Here is a 24,699-nt window from a genome sequence, read left to right on the forward strand (position 1 = left end):
GCCTGTGTCCCTGGTTGTGTGTCGCAGTGTGTGTGTATTGTGCCTGTTGTTACAGTGCTTGTTGATGTGCATGGGGGTGCACGGGATGGGCACCTGGCCTGTGACTAGTTAGGGTGGTGTGCAGTGTTGGTCGGGGTGGTGTGTCGCAGTGATGTTTGGGAACTGCCCATGCCTTGGTGTTGCCCTGCCTTCTGCATAGTGCGCATGTGTTGACCGCGGCGGTGACGTGTCCGTGACCGTGACGTTGCTGCAGGTTGGCCGACGTAGTGTGTTCCGGATGCCGTGGGGTGCCTTGTTGTGAGGTGGGTGATGTGTGGGTGCCCATGTGGATGTGGCGTGCCCCCCAGCAGGATGCCAGTGTTTAGTTTGGGCCCTGTGTCGGCATGTGAGATGTGTGGTGCATATGTGTAGTGGCGTACCTGTGACGGCATCCGCGGCGGCCCATCTGGCGATAGTGTTGCAGCAGGTACATGACCAGATGCATGTGGAGGGCTGGGTCCATGGGGTTCATGTCGGGTCTCGGCGTGCGTGCTCCGCTGTCGACTTTCCGCCTGCTAGAGCTGTGCGGTGTCTCCGCTGCGGTGCGTCTGCTTGTTTGGGCCATCCTAATTTGTCGAGCGGGGCGGACGTCATCGGCCGCGGCGGAGGGTGTCGATTGGCTGCAGCCGCCGCGGTGGCGGGCGCACTTTGATGGCGGTGCGCGGCGCTCCGCGGCAGACGGGAAATGACCTGTGTTTACCTATCCTAATGTGGCGGACGTGAATTCCACTGCTCGCGGGCGGGAAAAGCTGTTTTTCCGCCCCGCCACCACCGCGGTGGTGCCACCGCCCCGACATCCTAATGGACCCCTTAGAGTTAAAACGCCAAAAACAGCACATGTTCTAATTAATAACAAATGTCTACTTTTTTTCCCTCCTAAAACTACAGAAAACTCTACTGTCAAAAACAAGAAAATAAATTACCAATTCACAAAGATATAACAAAATAAGTGTGTATATATAATAACGAAAGTAACAGATAAAATGTTAAAAACCTAAAGACATGCTAACATTTCTAATAAATCTTTTTTTTTCCAGATACTACTACAGAATACTCTACTAAGAAATAACAGACAACTCTACTCCAACGTCCTATCTAAAAGTAACAAAGTAAGTATATTCACAAATTTTTTTAATATCCTAAAGTTATTAGCAGCCAATTTTATTGAAAAATTTGCCCTTAAACTCTAAAAATCTACAAAAGCAAATCATTAAAATTACTCTTATTTTTACCTTACAAATCAGAGACAAACAGAAAACACAGTCAACAACCGAAGAATAAAGCATATCAAAATATTTCACAGATTTGAACAAATTGTAAGTATATACTAAAGTATTGTTTAATTAATTATTTTTATACACAAACATTACCATTTACATAACTAATAAATATATCTCTTGTAGATTTACAAACAACAAAATGACTGAGGGAGTAGAATTTGTGACCAGCCAGAAAGGAAAGCTATTACTCTGCTACATGGGTTACACTTATACCCAGGAGAAACAATATGGGTTGAAAGTAAATTGGAAATGTTGCAAATATTATTCTAACAAGTGTTATGGAAGGGCAACAACTAGAGAAGCAACTGTACTTTATACAAGGGAACACAACCACCCACCAAACATAACAGAAATAGAAGTTAGAACAGCATTAGAAAACATAAAAGAAGCAAGCACAGGTTCCCAAAAACCAACCAGTGTCATATTAAAAGAAGAAATTCCCAAAATTCCTAAAACAGCAACAACACAGATGCCAAATGTTCGTGCACTAAAAAGAACTATAGCACGAACAAAAAAAAGTACTACTACTACCACAACACCTCCAAGAACATATAGTGATATAAGTTTAAATGCCAGCCAAACCATAACGCTAAACAAACAACCATTTATCATTTACGACAATGAAAGCAACGATAAAAGACTTATAATTTTTGGAACAAATCTTAACTTAATAAAACTTCAGCAAACTCAATATTGGATGATGGACGGGACTTTTAACATTTGTCCCAAACCATTTTTCCAATTATACACCATACATGGCCTATATAATAACTGCAACATACCTCTTCTTTATGCACTACTACCAAATAAAACTAATTCCACATATATGGAATTATTAAATATAATCAAACAAAAAACTAATGACTATTCCCCAGAAAAAATAATCCTAGATTTTGAACAAGCAATGCTTTCAAGCATATTGAAATTACACCCCCATACCTGCATTCAAGGCTGCTACTACCATTTAAACCAGTGTATATGGAGGCATCTACAAAAGACAACCTTAAGTATAGAATATGCAACAAACTCATCTTTTGCATATCAAATAAAAAAACTCATTGCACTAGCTTATGCCCCAGAAACAGACGTAGCAGAACACTACAACATTCTAATAGATAGCCCCTTTTATAAACAAAATGAAGCAAAACTGAGTCCATTTTTGGACTACTTTGAAGACACCTGGGTAGGCAGACTCCATAGATCTGGCCACAGAAGAAATCCTAAATTCCTAATACCCTGGTGGAACGTTTACAAAAGCACCTTAAACGGAGAATCTAAAACAAATAACGCAGTGGAAGGTTGGCACAATGCCTTTATAAAATCAACTGGCAGAACTAAACCAAGTTTAGAAACATTCATTAAATGCCTTCAAAAAGAACAACGCTACCAGGAGTTTAGAATGGAACAATCCATTACTGAACTGGTCCCTAAAACATCTAAACAAACCAAACAAATGCACAAATACCTAGAACAACAAGTAAAGTTATACCCTAGTACTAAAGGAATTGAATACCTAAACTTAATTGCCAAAACACTACTCTAAATAAATAATACCACCAAACAAGTACATAAAAATGGAACCTAAGCAATTAAAACAACATCAAAATCTTTATTTTCCAAACTCTTAAATGTATGCAATATATTTCATATTTTTTGACATAAATATGCACACATTACTTACAATGCATTATTATAACACAGAACCAAATTTATAAATACATTACCCACCCACAAAATATTTTTTTAAAAAATAACTCACCATGCATGTCGACAATCCAGGAAATCCTTCTCCCCCAAAATAATCCAGGTAGTGTAAAATGTTCCCAAAAAAAAATGCAAAATTGCAAATGTACCAAAAATCGATAATCCATCCAACGAAGATCCTTTGGAAAACCATAAAAATCCCGAAAATTGTTCAAAAATAAAATAAACGCTCCAGGAAAACCGAAAAGTTTGAAGAAGTGTTAGAAATGCAGTAGTTAATAAAACTAAGAAACACTTCCTTAAAAAAAAACGCTCCTTCCGAAATGGCAAACACCTAGAACAGAAACATATAAAACATACATTCCCACCCACATAAAACTACACATAAACAACTACTAACATTAGTATTAACATTATATTCCTAATACTTATACTTTAAACATCTATATAGTAACTCTCCAAACAAGCCTAAAAAACGGTAAAACTACGTGTACCTACCACACGTAAATAAACAATAATAAATCCTGTAATACCACTCACTTAAATCTAACAACAATAAATATCACCACACTAGTCAAAAATAACATTAAATACACATAAAACATATAAAACAAACCTTACCTTAAGCGACGTTAAGTTTCTCCCAACCGCGAGCTGCTCTCCATCCAAATGACACAAAACGACCTAACCCGGTTACAAAATAAAAGACCCAAAAGCAACAAAATAGTCCATAATGACAAATATATTAATTAATCTGTGTAAAATGACCTTCAATATTTGCAAAATTAGTACAATATTTAACACAATGTTTTTTTTCTCCTTATATTAAATAATTGTGAAATATGTAGTAAAACTGTAAAAATAAATATAATAACAAAATGTTTAATATTAATTTAAAATATTTGAAAAATTTAATGTAATGTTACAAAATTTTGTTGACAATTTTCAAAATGTATATAAAGAAACCTATGTTAAAAATAAAATGTATCGAAATACATTGTTTAAGTAATTAATATTAATATATTAAATATTAATATTAATACAATAATTGCATTTACTAAGAACATATGTAACACTATAAAAATGTGATATGACATTAAACAATACTATGTTTTATTTTTCTCATGTAAAATTTTATTTTACATTTATATAATGTTTTTGTTTCAAAAATATAAATATTTCACAAATGTCAATAATATATGTTGAAAATAATTTACTCAGCAAATGATACAATACCTAATAAATGTATGTTGTTTGAAAAAATTTATTAAGTGTGTGTTTTACTATTAATATCATAAAAATGTTTTTTTCCCATACACAAAATATAATATATATTATTTTATTATACATAAATCAACAACTCTTCCCAAATTAATCCACATATATATCAATTAGTTACTGGACACTAAATAAATATAATGTACTATTCCCACTCCAGTCTACATTAAATTGAAGTAGGTGCTGGACACTAATTAAATATAATTTACTATTCCCACTCCAGTCTACATTAAATTGAAGTAGTTGCTGGACACTAATGAAATATAATTTACTATTCCCACTCCAGTCTACATTAAATTGAAGTATGTGCTGGACACTAATTATATATATTTTACTATTCCCACTCAAAACTGACCCAGAACCCTAAAAATACCCCTTTCCCCAAAAACTGACCCTGAACCCTAAAAAGACCCCTATACCCAAAAACTAAAAACTGACCCTGAACCCTAAAAAAAGCCCTTTACCCAAAAACTGAAAACTGACCCTGAACCCTAAAAATAGCCCTTTACCCAAAAACTGAAAACTGACCCTGAACCCTAAAAATAGCCCTTTACCCAAAAACTGAAAACTGACCCTGAACACAAAAACATACCCCTTTACCCAAAAACTGAAAACTGACCCTGAACCCTAAAAATACCCCTTTACCCAAAAACAGAAAACTGACCCTGAACCCTAAAAATACCCCTTTACCCAAAAACTGAAAACTGACCCTGAACCCTAAAAATACCCCTTTACCCAAAAACAGAAAACTGACCCTGAACACTAAAAATACCCCTTTACCCAAAAACTGAAAACTGACCCTGAACCCTAAAAATACCCCTTTACCCAAAAACTGAAAACTGACCCTGAACCCTAAAAATACCCCTTTACCCAAAAACTGAAAATTGACCCTGAACACTAAAAATACCCCTTTATCCAAAAACTGAAAACTGACCCTGAACCTTAAAAATACCCCTTTACCCAAAAACAGAAAACTGACCCTGAACCCTAAAAATAGCCCTTTACCCAAAAACAGAAAACTGACCCTGAACACAAAACCATACCCCTTTACCCAAAAACTGAAAACTGACCCTGAACCCTAAAAATACCCCTTACCCAAAAACAGAAAACTGACCCTGAACACTAAAAATACCCCTTTACCCAAAAACTGAAAACTGTCCCTGAACCCTAAAAATACCCCTTTAGCCAAAAACTGAAAACTGACCCTGAACCCTAAAAATACCCCTTTACCCAAAAACTGAAAACTGACCCTGAACACTAAAAATACCCCTTTATCCAAAAACTGAAAACTGACCCTGAACCCAAAAAATACCACTTTACCCAAAAACTGAAAACTGACCCTGAACACTAAAAATACCCTTTTACCCAAAAACAGAAAACTGACCCTGAACCCTAAAAATACCCATTTACCCAAAAACTGAAAACTGACCCTGAACACTAAAAATACCCCTTTATCGAAAAACTGAAAACTGACCCTGAACCCAAAAAATACCCCTTTACCCAAAAACTGAAAACTGACCCTGAACACTAAAAATACCCTTTTACCCAAAAACAGAAAACTGACCCTGAACCCTAAAAATACCCATTTACCCAAAAACTGAAAACTGACCCTGAACACTAAAAATACCCCTTTACCCAAAAACTGAAAACTGACCCTGAACCCTAAAAATACCCCTTTACCCAAAAACTGAAAACTGACCCTGAACCCTAAAAATACCCCTTGAAAAAACAAAACCATATAATTTACTATTCCCACTCCAGTCTACATTAAATAGAAGTAGGTGCTGGACACTAATTACATATAATTTACTATTCCCACTCCAGTGTACATAAAATTGAAATAGGTGCTGGACATAAATATAGGAAATGTTTAATTGTTATATATGAAAAAACTTCTAATATTATAACAGTTTTAAATTAAAACTAAAAGACTATAAAACAAAAAGATTTTTTTAAAATATTATATAAAATATATATATATATTTTATCATTTTTATACAAATCTAAATATTTAATGTAGAAATTTAAAATTTACAAATCAAATATCAAAATGCGAAATGTAAAAATTTAAAAATAAAATGTAACAATATTTATAATTATTAATACATATATTTGTAAAATTGTTATATTTATTTAATAAAAATATATGTATAATTTTTTTAGATTTTTTAATTTGTTATATATTGTATTATATTTCTAATGATTATATATTTATTAATAAATATATAATCTATATTTTGGAAATTTTATGAATACATATATTTTTCAAAATCTTTACATATTTTATTTAAATTTCTAAATACTAATTTGGATTTTTTATTTGTATTTTGTAAAATTTATAAATATTTTATATTAATTATAAATATATTTAAATTATATAATAAATATTTCGCAATTTTTTTTAATACATATAATTTTCCAAAATTGTTAAATATTTTATTTAAATTTCGGATTTCTAAAATCGAAAACTTTTAAAAAATTTAAATATGGTTTTTTAAAATTTTATAATCATTATATAAATATATAAATATTTAAATGATATAATCAATATTTCGAAAAAAAAATTATACATATATTTTTCCAAATTAGTTAAATATTTTATTTAAATTTCGAATTTCTAAAATCAAAAAATTTAGAAATTTTTAAAATTGTTTTTTTACATTTTATAATCATGATATTAATATTTATAAAAATATATCATATTTTAGAAATATAATTTTTTTTAAACATATATTTTTAAAACACTCCCCACCCTTATCCCCTATAAACCCAATAACCCGCTCCTAAAAATATATATGTATTTATAATTATTATAATATAAACAATATTTCCCCAAAAAATTTTAATACATATATTTTCCAAATGTGTTAATTTTTTTTTTTATTTCAAATTTCTTAATTCGAAATTTTTTCCAAATTTGTTAATTTTTTTATTTAAATTTCGAATTTCTAAATTCGAAAAAATTTTACAATTTTAAAATTGTTTTTTTAAATTTTATAAGCATTATATTAATATTTAAAAAAATATATAATATTTTAGAAATATAATTTTATTTAAACATATATTTTTAAAACACTCCTCACCCTTATCCCCTATAAACCCAATAACCCGCTCCTGAAAATATATATGTATTTATAATTGTTATAAGGTAAAAAAAAATTAAAATATTTTTTGTTCAATAACATTAACTGATTTCAATAAAATATTAACTTAATATGCATATTTTTTACTATTTTTTACTATTATACGATATTTTTTTTATTCGATATTTTGTCTTCCGATATAATTACTTTCGATATTATGATAAACATACTATTTACGATATTTTTGTATACGATATTTTTTAGTTCGATATTTTTGACCTACGATATTTAATGTTCGATATTATGTCAGTTCGATATAATAATTTCGATATTATGTCTGATTACCGGATAATACACGGTACAATCTCTCTGCCTGTTACGATTTTCCATTTTCAGTATTGTTTGAAACATATACCAGCAGACGTATATGAGAAGTTGGAGTGGGGAAAAAGAAGTGTTTCTTAGTGGTACGAATTGCGAAAATACACTAAGCTGTTCACTCTTTTGTCAGGGTATTAACTTACACGGGACCTGCGATGGCTCCTCAAACAACTTATCATGCCACCTGCAAGGTTCTCCGGCTGCAGTGATAGATCCAATTTTTAGGCAGCTTTCTAATGGAAGTTACATTATGTTAAATGATCACAGCTGCTGTGGCATGTTGCCTGGAACACACTATATCGTAAGCGTGTCGGCCAGGGTCACTTGCTGTATGCAAGTATTGTTTCCTAAAACTAAGACAGACAGGGAGTCGCCATTATGGCCTTCACTGAACATCTCTTCTATATGAATTGATACTTTAAGTAGAATGAAAGCCATTCTTTTACAAACAACTGTACCACTGACTTCGGCCAAAGAGACGTATGATCTGCAGGTTGCAAGGACTTCTGCAGAGATACATGCTCTTTTATCGACAAACTGCCCTATACATTTCTCAGAAATGTTAGGTCGTATCTTAAACATGTCTGATACGAGTGGCATTGTACATGTATTTAAGACAATATTTTTGGGACTGTTAGCACCCTTTGAAGCAGTCCTAGGCATATTTCCAAACTTCGTGCACTCTGTGTTTGGCGGCATGCCTCCAGTTTTGAGACTCATAGCAGGGATACTATTTCTGCTCCTTCTGCTCTGATATGGCATGCCAAGTCACCATTGACACCCAGATCACCTTGGAGAACACCCTCCTGGCAATGAAGTGTTGTGAGCGCATGATAGAGATACTGGGCTTGACTGGTTTAAGAGATTTGAATACCACGTTGTTTCTGACCAATCTGGCAAGATTGCATCTTACATGTTCTACGATGCCTGCTATGTAGAAAAAAATTGCGTGCTAGACATCTGTCTGACACTCCCATCAGTCCTGCCAACGGAAATTGATGCGTTGCTTGAACCGGTGACGGCTCATGCACTGTGTTGTCCCCAGCGGCTACCAATCCTGATGACGGCATTCGTTGAGATCTCACAGACGCAACATGCAGACGGTGAGATACGTGGAGCAACAGGCACACAGGTACAATATACTTCGAACATTGCTAATGCGGCTGACGCTGACGGCGCTGCTTCTCATCTATGTGCGGTTGATCTGCTTAACAAGGTAGTCCAACTTTCACCTATAGTAGTAGACAAATTCTTTACCAGCTTAGAAGATTTGATGTTTTCTCCAAACAATGACTCTGAGTTTTGAAGTTAGCACGCAGTGTTTTAAGAGACTCTGAATTCGACCTTCATTTTTTCAAAACAAGTTTCTAACTTTGGAATTCTATGTTTTTTTATCATCAAACTTTGTACTATTTTCGTTTTTTGACACAAAATAATCTGCTTAAAGTAGAAATATTCATAGAGAAATAGAATTATTTGAAATACTTCCAAAGAGACAATATTTGACCTTGTCCACATTCAAGCAGTTTAAATAATCTGCCATGGAATGGTCTTGACTTTTTCTTCTGTATTTAAGAGCCATTTCATAATTGTATTTTAATGATTCATTTTGGCAGCCTTTTTTAAATGTCATCTATATGCTTTGAATGAAACATTGCTTTTAAATCCGTATAGCACAAATGCTCTTTTTGTGTACAACCATTTTGAATGCATTTTTATGTATTTTTGGGTGGGGTTTTTAACACATCATGTTTAGATACGTTTTATGTGTTTTAGAACTTAGTAATATCGTACATAATAAAGTGGAGTGGGTGTTGTGTGGCGTTTTAGTGAATTTTCCTGATTCTTGCCCTTATATAGGCACAATTCACGTTGCCCTTATATAGGCATAGAAATCACCCCTTATTTAGACATAGCCCATGCAGACCAAATACAGGCATGGCTACTTCCACCCGTACCAAACGTCACAACGATTTCTTGGCAAATCGGCTTAAGCAGTCGGGGACTGTCCCTTGCTTGAATATTGATTTCTCCAAGAACTCATGTACTTTACAAAGAACTACTATTCCATAGGGGTTCTTTTCTGACGTTATTATGCCCGACTTTACGTCAAACAAGACACCTTCAAGGTAAAACATATGCCTTCACTTGCTCTAGCAAGACGCGGTGGTTCTGAGCAGTTCGACTATCTACTTTCACTACGCAGTTCGCTACAGCAAGTGTCGAAGGAAGCAGACCCTCCAGCTGACACACTGATCAAGAAGCTGCATTTATCTTGGCGAGAATCCAGCTCAAGTGTTTCCAAGCTCCCCTTGCGAGGTGTTGGGAAATCAAGTCCCGAGACTGAGATACCAGACCTCCTTCATTCTAAACTAAGGTATGGAGCTGATTAGAACCTAGAGAAATCTTGGATAGATTCTTGGCAAAAACTAAACCTATGCTACACAATACTTACTTCTTCCCTCGTACTAGACTTACGTTAGGTACATTGGGGTAGGCGTATTTTAGAAGCACCAGTTGAGTATTTTAGCCTGTGTATTTATGTATGTATTTTTATATGGCTTAGAAACCATACAAATGCTCTAACAGTATTATTTAATAACACTATTCTCTCTGTACGCATTATACTTTGCAGTCTCCATTACGATAGTAGCAGTTCACTTTTCTTGCATGAAAAACAAAACTGTTCAATAAAACCTTTTATTGAAAGCGCCCGTCTCTCTATTTCTCTGCACCTCTGTAGAAACAAAGCATGCACGATTGACTGAGTGAAATACTTATCTATTGTTTCCACGACTCTAGAGATATATTTCTTATTCTTGGGAAACAAAGCTGTCATGTTTATGCGGTTGTCAGGACCTAATCCCTTCTTGTGAATTCGAGAAGGTTTCTAGTGACCTATGAGCTAGCTGGCACTCACTATTAAGTTTAATATATTCAATAGAGACCTAGTCGACCTCAGTCCTACGTCTAATCTATAGGATATATTATTCCAATATGCAGAGCCTATTGGGAATATAGGAACTACACTACATCATTTAGCACCATGGCGTTTGATGTGCTCAGTTGGTCTAAACAGTATATTGACTTTTTAGAGGAGTTATAGAGTTTTTTCTTTCTCTCTTTAACTTTTTACATTTTTTTTAGATATACCATGTTTTTAGATGGTTTTTTACATTCCTTTTTTTAACAATTTATTTTGCTTCTTAGACAGGCATATTTTATCATTATATTATCTTATTGTCCTTCGGATTAGTAACCCCATGCAAAGCAGGCGTAGTTGCTCTACAGGGAGCGCCAAGGAGTGGGGCAAAAACTCTGTAGGACTGCACAAGAATGCACAGTCCTACCATGACATACTCCTGACGTAGAGGATTCTGCAGGACCATGGCGAGGAGGAGGAGGGCAGTCCAGAGAGGCTGCGATAAAGGTAAGTGGGTCTTATTTACCTTAATTTTCATTTTTATTTAAAAAAAATATTTATTGAGGGGGGTGGAGGCAGGAAGGTTCAGGGCTGCACTCCGCTCCGCTCCGCTGCGGAGTCAGAAGTTGTGCATGAACTTCACGTTCTCTGCAGAACACGAAGGCTGCAAAATTATTCAAGATCTGCCAGCGGTGCGGAGTTCCTCTCTAGTATTAGTTATTAGCCCCAATGTACCCCAATATAGGCCTAGGTAGCTGCACAATCTTTTACCTGCATTTGTCCTACCTACCTCTATATAACAGCGCTGGTGCTGACATTTTGCCTAATTATGTGCAGTATGGTTTTCTTAAAAACCTAGCCTCACTTATTATGCATGAGGATTTGTAGTATCACTCAGCAGGATTACTGAGTTCTGTATAATATCTCTGTACAAAAGTCACTGATATCGTCATCCTTGGATGACAGGCCCACAGTAAGATTACACATCTATATATATATGTATTTTTACTCCTCCGTACTCGGGATAAGCCGCTGCCTTCCAAAACAGCGGGTGTGTCATCAAGTGGATCACCCAAGTAACGGTCCTTGAAAATAACAGAAGTTCCTCCGCTCAGCAGCGCCAGCAAAGAACGACGACACTGTGTATCAGCCTCCAACTCTTTATTGGATCAGCTCACAAGGACGCGTTTTGCGTGTCCAGCAGGCTTGTTCACCCATAATTTATTTTTTGAAAATCGGCCATTTTAAATCATGTGTTCACCCGTGATGTCACGTGACATGACTACAAACTCAGTGCAATGAAAAAAGACTTGTAGTTTGTGAAGTGATTTGGTCCAAAGTCATTGCAGCAATCAATGTACATTATTACAATAGTTTTGTGCACATAAAATTAAAGTTAATACTTATTTCACAAATAAATTCATTTATAAGTAACAGCAGTGAAAGTTTTGTTTTTAAAAACTGTCACACGCTTTGTTTGGCTATAGAATATCATAAGGCAAACCACCCTGAAAGACAGGGGGGGTCTATGCATCAAATATTAACAACAGTGACATTATTACACTTGGCATCCGGATTAGAAAAGCTGTATACTTTGTAGACCACAAACATCCTGCCCTAAAGGCTGTCTGCGCATGCGTTAACTAGCCCGTCAGCTTTGTTTGTGTTTTTACAATGTTTGTCATAGAACTTTATCCATTCCTTCAATCGTGAACCATGCACAAAATTTTGCAGTAACGCATTAAACCCTAGTGGGTAAATGCGAACCATATACCTCTATCATCATAGGTATACTGCCAAACCAATATCGCTACGATATCAATACAACCCTAGTGGGAATAATAACATCTGAATCTGTCGATCTCCCTGTCACAATTAAAAGAGCCCTTATTTAAAGTGACATCAATCATTAATACTGATTTCCTCATCTAGTGTGTCAAAACTCCACAGTTAACGCTTTGGCATCCACATTACTAGACCATGATTGAACCTTCTCTTGGCTAAAAAAAATAAAATCCCCATTTTTTGTATATAGCATATACAAGAGGTCATCAGTATTGGAACTCTACAAACCAAAATTAATATAATTGTACTCTTTCGTCGTGACGCAAATTAAAAATCTGGGACAAAACTGTGTGTATAAAGTAACCACTATTTACTGTGGAAGCTGCAATATCAAAACTACAATCCATTATAGGTACTTTTGCATATATATAAATATATTATAGGGGCAGGGTATTAAATTATATTTACAGGAAGTTTTCAATACGATCTCTAGTCATTGAGTGCAAAGTTATACACATTTAATCAACTAAACTTCATCTATTTGGTACTCATGACTAAACATGAAATTCATTTCATTGACGAACACTGTCAACCTAGATGAACTGCCAATTCCTCACTGGAATTCAAGCCTATAGGAATAAGTGTTTCAAAATCTATTATATATTTAGATTCTAAAACCCTCAATTGATGTTCCCTGTCACCTCCCCTTTTCTGCGGCTTAACTGCATCTAGGATGGCAAAGGCTAGCAGTTTATCATTCTGGCCATGAGAGATTTTGAAATGACGGGCTACTGGATATTGTTCGTTATTATTTCTTATTGCCCTTTTATGTTCCAAAACTCTCATTTTGCTGGTATTTTTGTGCTCCCGATGTAGTACTTTTTGCATGGACAGATTAAACAGTAAACACCAAACTCTGTATTGCAGTCATAGTTACCCCTGAAGTAAAAATCTCTGTCACTGTTGGGCACTTTGATTTTAGAGCAATTTTTGCTGTATGTGCACGCTTTACGTTTCATACAACATGTAAAACCTGTATTCAGGGTTGAGTGTTCTTTTGGTTTGCACATTACCTGGTTACGGCTGAGTTCATCTTTTAGAGACAATTCTTGTCTAAAGGTTATTTGCGGGGCTTCATGAGGCACTTATCTAAAACAGGATCTGTTTTTAATATGTGCCAGTTGTGACTGAGGATCTTACGAACCTGAAATGCCTGATTGGAGTATGTCGTTATAAATCTGATCTGGGAGTCTGTCTCATTAGATTTAATCTAAGGATTTAAAAGTGATGTCCTATCCAATGCATCAACTTTTTTTACAGCTCTTTTAATCACCTTTTGTGCATATCCCCTTTCTTTGAATCTATCACACATTATGATCTTTTCCTTTTGAAATTCATCTACTGTGCTGCTGTTTCTATTTGCACGAATGACTTCCCCGTAGGGTATATTCTGGATAAGACTAAAGGGATGTGCACTTGATGCAAAAAGGAGACTGTTCCCTGCAGTCTCTTTTCTATGGAGTTTGGTCACAAGATGATTATTCTGTACCATAACTGCCACGTCTAGAAACACTATCGTGCTTTCACTTATCTGAGATGTTAATTCGATATTCAAATCATTTGTGTTTAGAGCTTGAATAAACTCCTCTGCACTTTTGCGCTCTCCTCTCCAAATCAGCCCTGTTTGCGCGTAAGGGATTACTGAAATAATTGGGATGTGAAAGCCGGTTTGAAAATTAAAGAGTTCTATCGAACTTTCCTTTGTGGAGTGGCGTCTTCAAGCTTCAGGGCAAACTTTGTTGATTTATCACGCTGCAGCCTGGCCGTGGAAGATTGCACCGCCAAAGAAATTCAGGTCTGGAGGTTTCAAACCATTTGAATTCCTATCAGCAGGACAAAGGAATTATCAAGCACAAACCGGGCTCATGTTCTGAGGCCTACTGATGGGCTTGGAAGATAATTATAATAGCCAGCTGGCAGTCGATGGGAACCCACTGGAGGGAAAGAATTGATGCAGCGTGCACTACAAGTCCCAGGATGCAAAAATGAGGACATTTACTTATGAGGCTCACCGGAGGGCAATAAAAGGATTATGCAAATCAGTGCTAGTGCATGCTACAGAGACCCGTGACTGTCAGGCTTCCCTCAGATGAAGGAGCAGGTGCTCTGAAACGCGTAAGGGATTACTGAAATAATTGGGGGGAAAAAACGGTTTGAAAATTAAAGAGGTCTGTCGAACTTTCCTTTGTGGAGTGGCGTCTTCAAGCTTCAGGGCAAACTTTGTTGATTTAACACGCGGCAGCCTGGCCGTGGAAGATTGCACCGCCAAAGAATTTCAGGTCTGCAGGTTTCAAACCATTTGAATTCCTATCAGCAGCACGAAGGAATTATCAAGCACAAACCGGGCTCATGTTCTGAGGCCCACTGGAGGGCTTGGAAAATAGTTATAATAGCCAGCTGGCAGTTGATGGAACCCACTGGAGGGAAAGAATTGCTGCAGCGCGCACTATAAGTCCCAGGATGCAAAAATGAGGACATTTACTTATGAGGCTCACCGGAGAGAAATAAAAGGATTATGGAAATCAGTGCTTGTGCATGCTACAGAGACCTGTGACTGTCAGGCTTCCCTCAGATGAAAGTCAGGAGCTCTGAAACGCGTAAGGGATTACTGAAATAATTGGGATGGGAAAGCTGGTTTGAAAATTAAAGAGTTCTGTCAAACTTTCCTTTGTGGAGTGACGTCTTCAAGCTTCAGGGCAAACTTTGTTGATTTATCATGCGGCAGCCTGGCCGTGGAAGATTGCACCGCCAAAGAATTTCAGGTCTGCTGGTTTCAAACCATTTGAATTCCTATCAGCAGCAGGAAGGAATTATCAAGCACAAACCGGGCTCATGTTCTGAGGCCCACTGGAGTGCTTGGAAAATAATTATAATAGCCAGCTGGCAGTCGATGGGAACCCACTGGAGGGAAAGAATTGCTGCAGCGCGCACTACAAGTCCCAGGATGCAAAAATGAGGACATTTACTTATGAGGCTCACCGGAGGGCAATAAAAGGATTATGCAAATCAGTGCTAGTGCATGCTACAGAGACCCGTGACTGTCAGGCTTCCCTCAGATGAAGGAGCAGGAGCTCTGAAACGCGTAAGGGATTACTGAAATATTTGGAATTTGAAAGCCGGTTTGAAAATTAAAGAGTTCTGTCGAACTTTCCTTTGTGGAGTGGCGTCTTCAAGCTTCTGGGCAAACTTTGTTGATTTATCACGCGGCAGCCTGGCCGTGGAAGATTGCACCGCCAAAGAACTTCAGGTCTGCAGGTTTCAAACCATTTGAAATCCTATCAGCAGCACGAAGGAATTATCAAGCACAAACCGGGCCCATGCTCTGAGGCCCACTGGAGGGCTTGGAAAATAATTATAATAGCCAGCTGCCAGTCGATGGGAACCCACTGGAGGGAAAGAATTGCTGCAGCGCGCACTACAAGTCCCAGGATGCAAAAATGAGGACATTTACTTATGAGGCTCACCGGAGGGCAATAAAAGGATTATGCAAATCAGTGCTAGTGCATGCTACAGAGCCCCGTGACTGTTAGGCTTCCCTCAGATGAAGGAGCAGGAGCTCTGAAACGCATAAGTGATTACTGAAATAATTGGGATGTGAAAGCCGGTTTGAAAATTAAAGAGTTCTGTCGAATTTTCCTTTGTGGAGTGGCGTCTTCAAGCTTCAGGGCAAACTTTGTTGATTTATCACGTGGCAGCCTGGCCGTGGAAGATTGCACCGCCAAAGAATTTCAGGTCTGCAGGTTTCAAACAATTTGAATTCCTATCAGCAGCACGAAGGAATTATCAAGCACAAACCGGGCTCATGTACTGAAGCCCACTGGAGGGCTTGGAAAATAATTATAATAGCCAGCTGGCAGTCAATGGGAACCCACTGGAGGGAAAGAATTGCTGCAGCGCACACTACAAGTCCCAGGATGCAAAAATGAGAACATTTACTTATGAGGCTCACCGGAGGGCAATAAAAGGATTATGCAAATCAGTGCTAGTGCATGCTACAGAGACCCGTGACTGTCAGGCTTCCCTCAGATGAAGGAGCAGAAGCTCTGAAACGCGTAAGGGATTACTGAAATAATTGGGATGTGAAAGCCGGTTTGAAAATTAAAGAGTTCTGTCGAACTTTCCTTTGTGGAGTGGCCTCTTCAAACTTCAGGGCAAACTTTGTTGATTTATCACGCGGCAGCCTGGCCGTGAAAGATTTCACCGCCAAAGAATTTCAGGTCTGCAGGTTTCAAACAATTTGAATTCCTATAAGCAGCACGAAGGAATTATCAAGCACAAACCGGGCTCATGTTACGAGGCCCACTGGAGGGCTTGGAAAATAATTATAATAGCCAGCTGGCAGTCGATGGGAACCCACTGGAGGGAAAGAATTGCTGCAGCGCACACTACAAGTCCCAGGATGCAAAAATGAGGACATTTACTTATGAGGCTCACCAGAGGGCAATAAAAGGATTATGCAAATCAGTGCTAGTGCATGCTACAGAGACCTGTGACTGTCAGGCTACCCTAAGATGAAGGAGCAGGAGCTCTGAAACGCGTAAGGGATTACTGAAATAATTGGGATGTGAAAGCCGGTTTGAAAATGAAATAGTTCTGTCGAACTTTCCTATATATAGGAAGGCTTTTGGCCCGAAACGCGTCGCTGGTTCTGTTGTTTTAAATAAATACCATCTTGCTGACTCTGCTGGTCCGGTCCTTATTCTTTGCTGGCGTGGAGGCGGTGTCTGCGAGCGCAGAGCAAGCTGAGGAGGAGTTTCCTTTTCATATATATATATATATATATATATAGATATATATATATATATATATATATATATATCTATATATATATATCTGATAATACATATTGCACATGAAAAGCAAAATGCATGTGTGTGGTATATGGCCACCTATAGTGACATTGAAGGTTCATCAGGTACCATTCCAGAATGTACAGCTACCAAGAAATCATGAATTTCAACAATTTTATCCATAGCTCATCCATTTTATTATTCAGTTTTCACTCCATGTATCATTCCATTTCAAACAAGCCCATTATTCAAACATTTTCAAAGAACGCCTATCCAGGCTTTTTGGCACAACACAAAAGGGTTACCCCTTCCTCATCGCATGACGTTAATGTATTTAAAAAAGACCAATGCATTTCAGGCGTATATTAGCCCTTCCTCAGGTATAAGCTGTAATAGAACACATAACGTATAATTGCCCAATGTCCATACCCAGAGTTAGATTATGTTGTTGTTACTTCCTGCACGTTAACTCAATTGTGATGTTCACCCAATCATCATGCAACCTTTTACCCAAAATAAAATTAAACAAAATAGAAATCTCATAAACGAATCAAAATACAAAAATCTAGACCAAAAATGCTCTGTTAACTACTTGATGATAGTAATAAAACAGGCAATTCTGTGCCTGTGCCTAATGAACATATTGTGTTTCACAAACCACCTCCCAAAACAAAAAAGTTAGATTAGTTACGCTGAATCCTCACTGCACGTATAACCAAAGTGATTTAAAACCCATTCCCTCGCCAACAAAAAAGTACCTTCAACCAAGTGCACGCCATGCTTCACCAACATGAATTATTTAACTTAACAAGCTCCAATGTCTCTGGTATATTTAAACCATCCTACATGATTAAGACATGTCACCTGACAAGTGAAAGCAGAGAACTAAACAAAACCCTATAGCCTGCTCCGTGTGTCTCCAAATCAGTGTATCATGGTGTTTGAAAAAAGATGTTTGAAAACAGGTATTTAGAAAGCATATCTGCACTAAAAACAAAGTGCGTATTTCCATGAATTATCCCAAATAAATTACAGAAACATCAGAAAATGACGATTGCATCAAAATACACTACAGTTAATAAAACCCATGAAGATGCCTGTCCAAAGATGCTGTGCTAATATGTAAACATTGTTAAGTTCTTCAATATTCACTTTTGTCCAAAAAATAGCAAAGTGCATCAATCTTCCAAAGTGGAGGCTGCCAATATTCTTAATGCGCCAGACCATGCTGGAAATGAGAACCTCCTCAGTCGTGACCTTCCTTAACTTTTTACTTAAACCAGAAATCTTAATCCGAGGGTGAAAACTGCAGTGGTTGACAGAAAAATATATATCACTGTCATAGAGTGGTAGAATGCACACGTTATTTCAACGTTCTGTGCATTCCTAAAAGCTCAAAGGCTTTTAAATGTTGAGCGTATGACCCTGGAGTACGCTCCATCGATGTGCACTGATTCGATTAGAGTCAATTTGGAGCCTCATCATGTTCCATTCCAGGATGCACACCTTCCAAGTAATCATGAATTCCAACAATTTTATCCGTAGTTCATCCATTTTATTATTCAGTTTTCACTCCATGTATCATTCCATTTCAAACAAGTCCATTATTCAAACATTTTCAACGAACGCCTATCTAGGCTTTTCGGCAGAACACAAGGGTGTTCCCCCATTCTCATCGCATGACTTTGATGTATTTTAAAAAACTCAATACATTTTGGGCATATATCCGTCCTTCCTCAGGGTCCGCTGTAATAGAACACATAACATATAATTACCCAATGTCCAAACCCACAGTTAGACTATGTTGTTGTTACTTGCTGCACGTTTACTCAATTGTGATGTTCACCCAATCGCATGCAACCTTTTAACCAAAATAAATTTAAATAAATTAGAAATCGCATAAACAATCAAAATACAAAAATCTAGACTAAAAATACAGTGCTACCTACTTGATGATAATAAAAAAACAGGGATGCTTCTGTTATTTGCTGGCTACTTATCTGGTGGGACTCTACTCACCCTCCTGGCACCCAGCACCAGTCCTTGAGGTCCTTGACTCTGTCCGTACAGCTTCTGCCGCGAGGACTTTGGCCGGTGGATCGGACGCGCACAGGCGCCCCGGGACTACAATTCCCAGTATTACCGGCAGGGGCACAACAACGGCATCATCCTAAAGCACCAGGAAGCACTTAAGAACGCTCCGAGCCATCCGCAGCGCGGGACGCGAGCTGGCGTGCCCGGGCGCTGCCCGAGCAAAGCCTGGGCCAAGGGCGGGCACGTCTGCGCCCGTCAGCGACCAGAGGAGGCCGGGCTGGGCCATTACCCAACATTTACTCTGAGATATTAAGTAAGCTTGTGTTATTGGCTTAGTATTGAAGGGGGTGTGTTGTCCTGTTAAAGAACATCATTATTTGTAAATAAGCAGATCCCTCATTTAATCGGCCTCACCTACTTAGTTTAGGTATGAGCAAGACCATGCGTAAGGGGTGTTAGTTGTCGGGACGCTGGATGCCTTCCTTAGTCGGGCCGTATCTGTGTTAATCCACAAAATCGAGGTGACTGAAAGGAGGCTTTCATTGGACCCCCTAAGTCTGCCTACTGGACATATTATCTCACAAGATCTTGTTGTTGTCAAAAAGCCATGCCCTAAACCACTGTAAACACTAACAGACAGCCCACAGTTAGGCTCCATAAACTTTGGTATTGGGGACAGCGTATCTTCTTCCCCTGCTGCCACTTCCTCTTATGTTCTTACCAGACAACAAAAATTAGCTGCTGCCCCTAAAAACAATGTCCAAACAAAGAAAAGGAAAGCCCGCAGTGCCCCCAAGGCCAGTCTACAGGTTTCTAAGCAAGCAAAGAATAAGAGTATGGCTACAGGGAGGGGAGGGATCTAGGCCTACATGCATCAACAATGCCATTTGCGATTCCTTATTAGCGAAAAATAAGGATTCGCTAATAAGGAATAGCAAAAGGCTATGCATGAAGAAATCACTAAAAAAATTGCGATTTCTAAATATTCCCTAATTGCGAGTCGCAAATTGCGAGTCGCAATTAAGGAATAACTCCCCATTCATTCCTATGGGCCTACAGGCCCATAGGAATGAATTGGAAGACATTCTCAATTTGCGATTAGCGAATCGCAAATTGAGTATGCAATTTCAAGGGTGCAGGGGTGTCCAAAGGACACCCTGTTGCACCCTTGAAATTGATCTGTGCACACATGTTGCGCACACACATGCCCCTAGGGCATGTGTGTGCGCAATATGAAACTTTGAAAAATGCACAAAAGTGCAAATTACCATGAAGTTGAACTTCGTGGTAGTTTGCTCCCCCTATTTGCGAAACCACAGATTGTTTTAACTTTCATGCATTGCATTTAAAGAAACGCAAAATGCGATTCCTTAAATGCAATCACAATTTGAGAACTAGCAATTAATTGCGAAATCTCAAATTGCAAGGGCTTTTACCCTTGATGCATCGCAAAAGCAAATTTTGCGATCGCAAACCGCCGATTTTTATGAATTGCACCTTTTGCAATCGCAAAAGGCTTTGATGCATGTGCCCCTTAGTTCCTTCAGTTGAGCAAGAACGATCCGTGGTAGGCTTAGTAAGTATAGATCCTATTTCACCTGGGTCGCAACACTTAGATTCTCTAGTGGCTAAAGATGTTTTTTTAAAGGAGATGGAAGCAAAATTATCTGCTCTAATTGATCCACTCATGCTTAGATTAGTGGCAATAGATCAAAGTCTATCCAAAATAGAGGAGCATATAACCAAAGGAGCAACTATGAAACCAGGGAGTAGCTACCCAGGGGCTAAGGGGCAGAGCCAGGTGATAAATTCATCTGGACCACAGCGACAGGTAGCAACCCGCCTATCCTCTTCTTACTCTACCACAGAGTGCCCCCCGAACCCTCCTGTTCCATCCACACCAGCATCTAATGTTCTATGTATACGCAGGAAAGGGCCAAATGGACCTGTGGGGAGACCACAGGGAGAGGGAGGGGAAAAGTCGATGAATGATTTTCTTGATCTTCCGCCCGAGGCCACCCCATATACCATAATGTTGGCTAATGTTCCGAAACTGGAATTATGTGAGGAGGAACATTGGTCGTCAATAAAGAACAAGGCCCTTCACTTTTTGAATCTAAAACTGGGCTTGGGAATCATCTGTTTGAAGAATTTATGATGGTTAGAAGGGTGGCCGGGGTCGGTAAATCTGAAAAAGGCCTGGCCGGGGACAGTATAGTCTTAAATTTTAGGTCACCGAACATTGTTCGGTGTATCCTAGAATGGGCTGCACCTTTTGCAATACGTAAAGATGCTATCAAGTCCTCCCCCTGGGTTTTTTTATCACGTAAGTACAAACTCTAGAGAGGGTACCCATAGGAACCCAGGACAGTTGTCAGGCCCTACCAATCGTCTAGTCCCGACCCACAATAGATACGAGGTACTGAGCTTACTTGAGGAAAATTACTGACTGGGTCCCATATTCAATCATCTTACCCCTGTGTACCCAGTTGGAAGGGACAAGGGAGAGCCGGGGTTAAATCAAAAATGCATGGACTTAGGGGGTCCCATCCTTGTAACAACAATCCCATTAGATGGACCAAATGTTAGAATCAATACTCTTGAGCTATGTGAGAGCCCGGTTAAGGCACACCTAGAAGAAATGGGCCAATTCTTTGATGGAATCGACACATGTGTAGTAACTGGGGATAGCTGGGTGCACACATCTGATAAATCTAGTGACTAGCACTATGGGCCCAGGTCTCCTTCTGGACATCGTTAAACCTTTTAGTGATGGGTAGAATAGCCATCTCCAAGATTTTGGTACTCCCATGACTGCTATATTTTGTCTGCCAGTCCTGATCCCAACCACTATTTTCTGGCCATTAGACGCTCTCCTAACGGACCTCATCTGGTGGAAGGGGCGCAGAAGTTTGAGCCTGGCCAAAATGCAATTGAGGCCAGACGAGGGAGGGCTAGGAGTCCCGGAATATCACGCATACTGCCTGGCTAGCCAATTACAATGGCTGTCATATTGGCTTGCAGGCTGCAACCTACACACAATCGATTACACGACACAAACATTGGGCCGAGGCACTCTCCACACCTTGGTACTACCTGGGAATAAGACACCCCATGCCATCCCTCCTCAGTTACTTGGAATTCCCACGTCAACAGGGCTGGTCATTAGGTGTAGTGTCTCCCATTGCACACGAGAAGCGGTATCCACCGTCGGAGCACTGTTCATTGACGGTACACTAGTGGACCATGAGAATTTCACTCATAATTGGGGAGTTCCCCGCTCCCTGTTTATATTACATGCTACCATCACCTGTTACATTAAAAGGTACTGGTCCCCAGATGGGAGCGAACCCCCCACACATGAATTAACATACCCAGTATATCTGATGGGGGAAGGATGCCACCTAATCAGATGGCTATGCAAGGGTGTCTGTGCGCACACACTGACTTTTCTCATGGCTGTACGAGAAAAATAGACTAGGGAGCTCGGTAGAGACCTAACTGACAAGGAATGGTCCTCTCTCCTGGAATTCCCAAAAAGGTGTCTCGTAATGCCAAATTCAAACTTATACAGTATATGATCCTACACAGGGCATACCTTACCCCACATGGCATTAATTGTATATACAATGAGGCACAAGTCTGCTGCCCTAAATGCCAGACAGCAGACGCGGACATACTGCATATGTGTGGGCATACCCACGCTTAGGTTGGTTCTGGTTTATAAGCATAAGTGGTTAGAGACACAACGGGTACCTCTGTTTGGGACACAGCAGAGAGCTGCCTGCTAGGACTACGCCGCTGCATGGAAACACAGAAAGTGCAATACCGTTTTGCGGATTTGAATATCCTCATAGCGAAACAAGCCATCACAATGAGATGGAAATCAGCCTTTCTCCCTACACTAGTCATTTGACTCAAAGAGATGGTCCGATGGGGTGGAGCGGAGAGTGCTATTATCTGGAGAGAGGAATTCCTAGGGGTGTGCAAAACACCCATCTCCTTGGAATGGGACCAGATGTTAGTCACTTAAGGCCACTGACCATTTTACGCCCTCCAACACCCAAAACATATCACCCCTTACCCCCTCTACCGAATCATAGTATAGTCACCCCACACAGAACTGCTCTGATTATGAAGCCGCCCAGCTTAAATGCCATCTTTAAAACACAATAGCCCTCTATAGAATACTTCTGCCTTTGGAATATAAAACCGTGGTCTGAATTATAGTATGTTGGGGTGAGCTAGTTGAGTGGGTGGGGAATGTGTAGTTATGAGAAGTTATGTTTTTATTCAAATTCTTTGGAAATGTATCACTGTAACAACAAATGCCAATGGTCGATCTGGAAATGCAACTATATGACATAGGACAATGTGAATGTACTTGGAATATCTCAAAGCCAAGAGATGCTGAAACTGTTTATACGCAAATCTGGTAACAAAGCAATAATGTACCATAGGTTACTGCTCTGTAATACTGTTTTAAAAAAAAAGGTTGCATGACGATTGGGTGAACATTACAATTGAGTAAACATGCAGCAAGTAACAAAAACATAATCTAACAGTGGGTATGGACATTGGGCAATTATACGTTATGTGTTCTATTACAGCTTACCCATGAGGAAGGGCAGATATATGCCCGAAATGCATTGGGTTTTTTAAAATACATCAACATCATGCGATGAGGAAGGGGGAACTCCCCCATGTTGTACCAAAAAGCCTGGATAGGCATTCATTGAAAATGTTCGAATAATGGACTTGTTTAAAATGGAATGATACAAGGAGTAAAAACTGAATAATAAAATGGATGAGTTATGTATAAAATTGTTGGAATTAATGATTTCTTGGTAGCTGTTCATCCTGGAATGGAACCTGATGAGGCTCCAATTTGAATCTAATCGAATCAGTGTGCATGGATGGAGCGTACTCCAGGGTCGCACACTCAACATTCAAAACCCTTTAAGCTTTTAGGAATACACAGAACATTGAAATAAAGTGTGCGTTCTACCACTCTTTGATAGTGATATATATTTTTCTGTACACCACTGCAGTTTTCACCCTCAGATTATTATTTCTGGTTTAAGTAAAAAGTTAAGGAAGGTCACAGCTGAGGAGGTTCTCATTTCCATCATGGTCTGGCGCATTAAGAACATTGGCTACCCCCACTTTGGAATATTGATGCACTTTGCTATTTTCCCGACAAAAGTGGTTATTGAAGAACTTGACAATGTCTCCATATCAGCATACCATCTTTGGACACGAATATTCATGTGATTTATTAACTGCAGTGTTTTTAATGAAATCGTCACTTACTGATGTTTTTGTAATTTATTTGGGATAAT

The sequence above is a fragment of the Lissotriton helveticus genome, chromosome 6 (genome assembly GCF_964261635.1).
Source record: "Lissotriton helveticus chromosome 6, aLisHel1.1, whole genome shotgun sequence".
Lineage (NCBI taxonomy): Eukaryota > Metazoa > Chordata > Amphibia > Caudata > Salamandridae > Lissotriton > Lissotriton helveticus.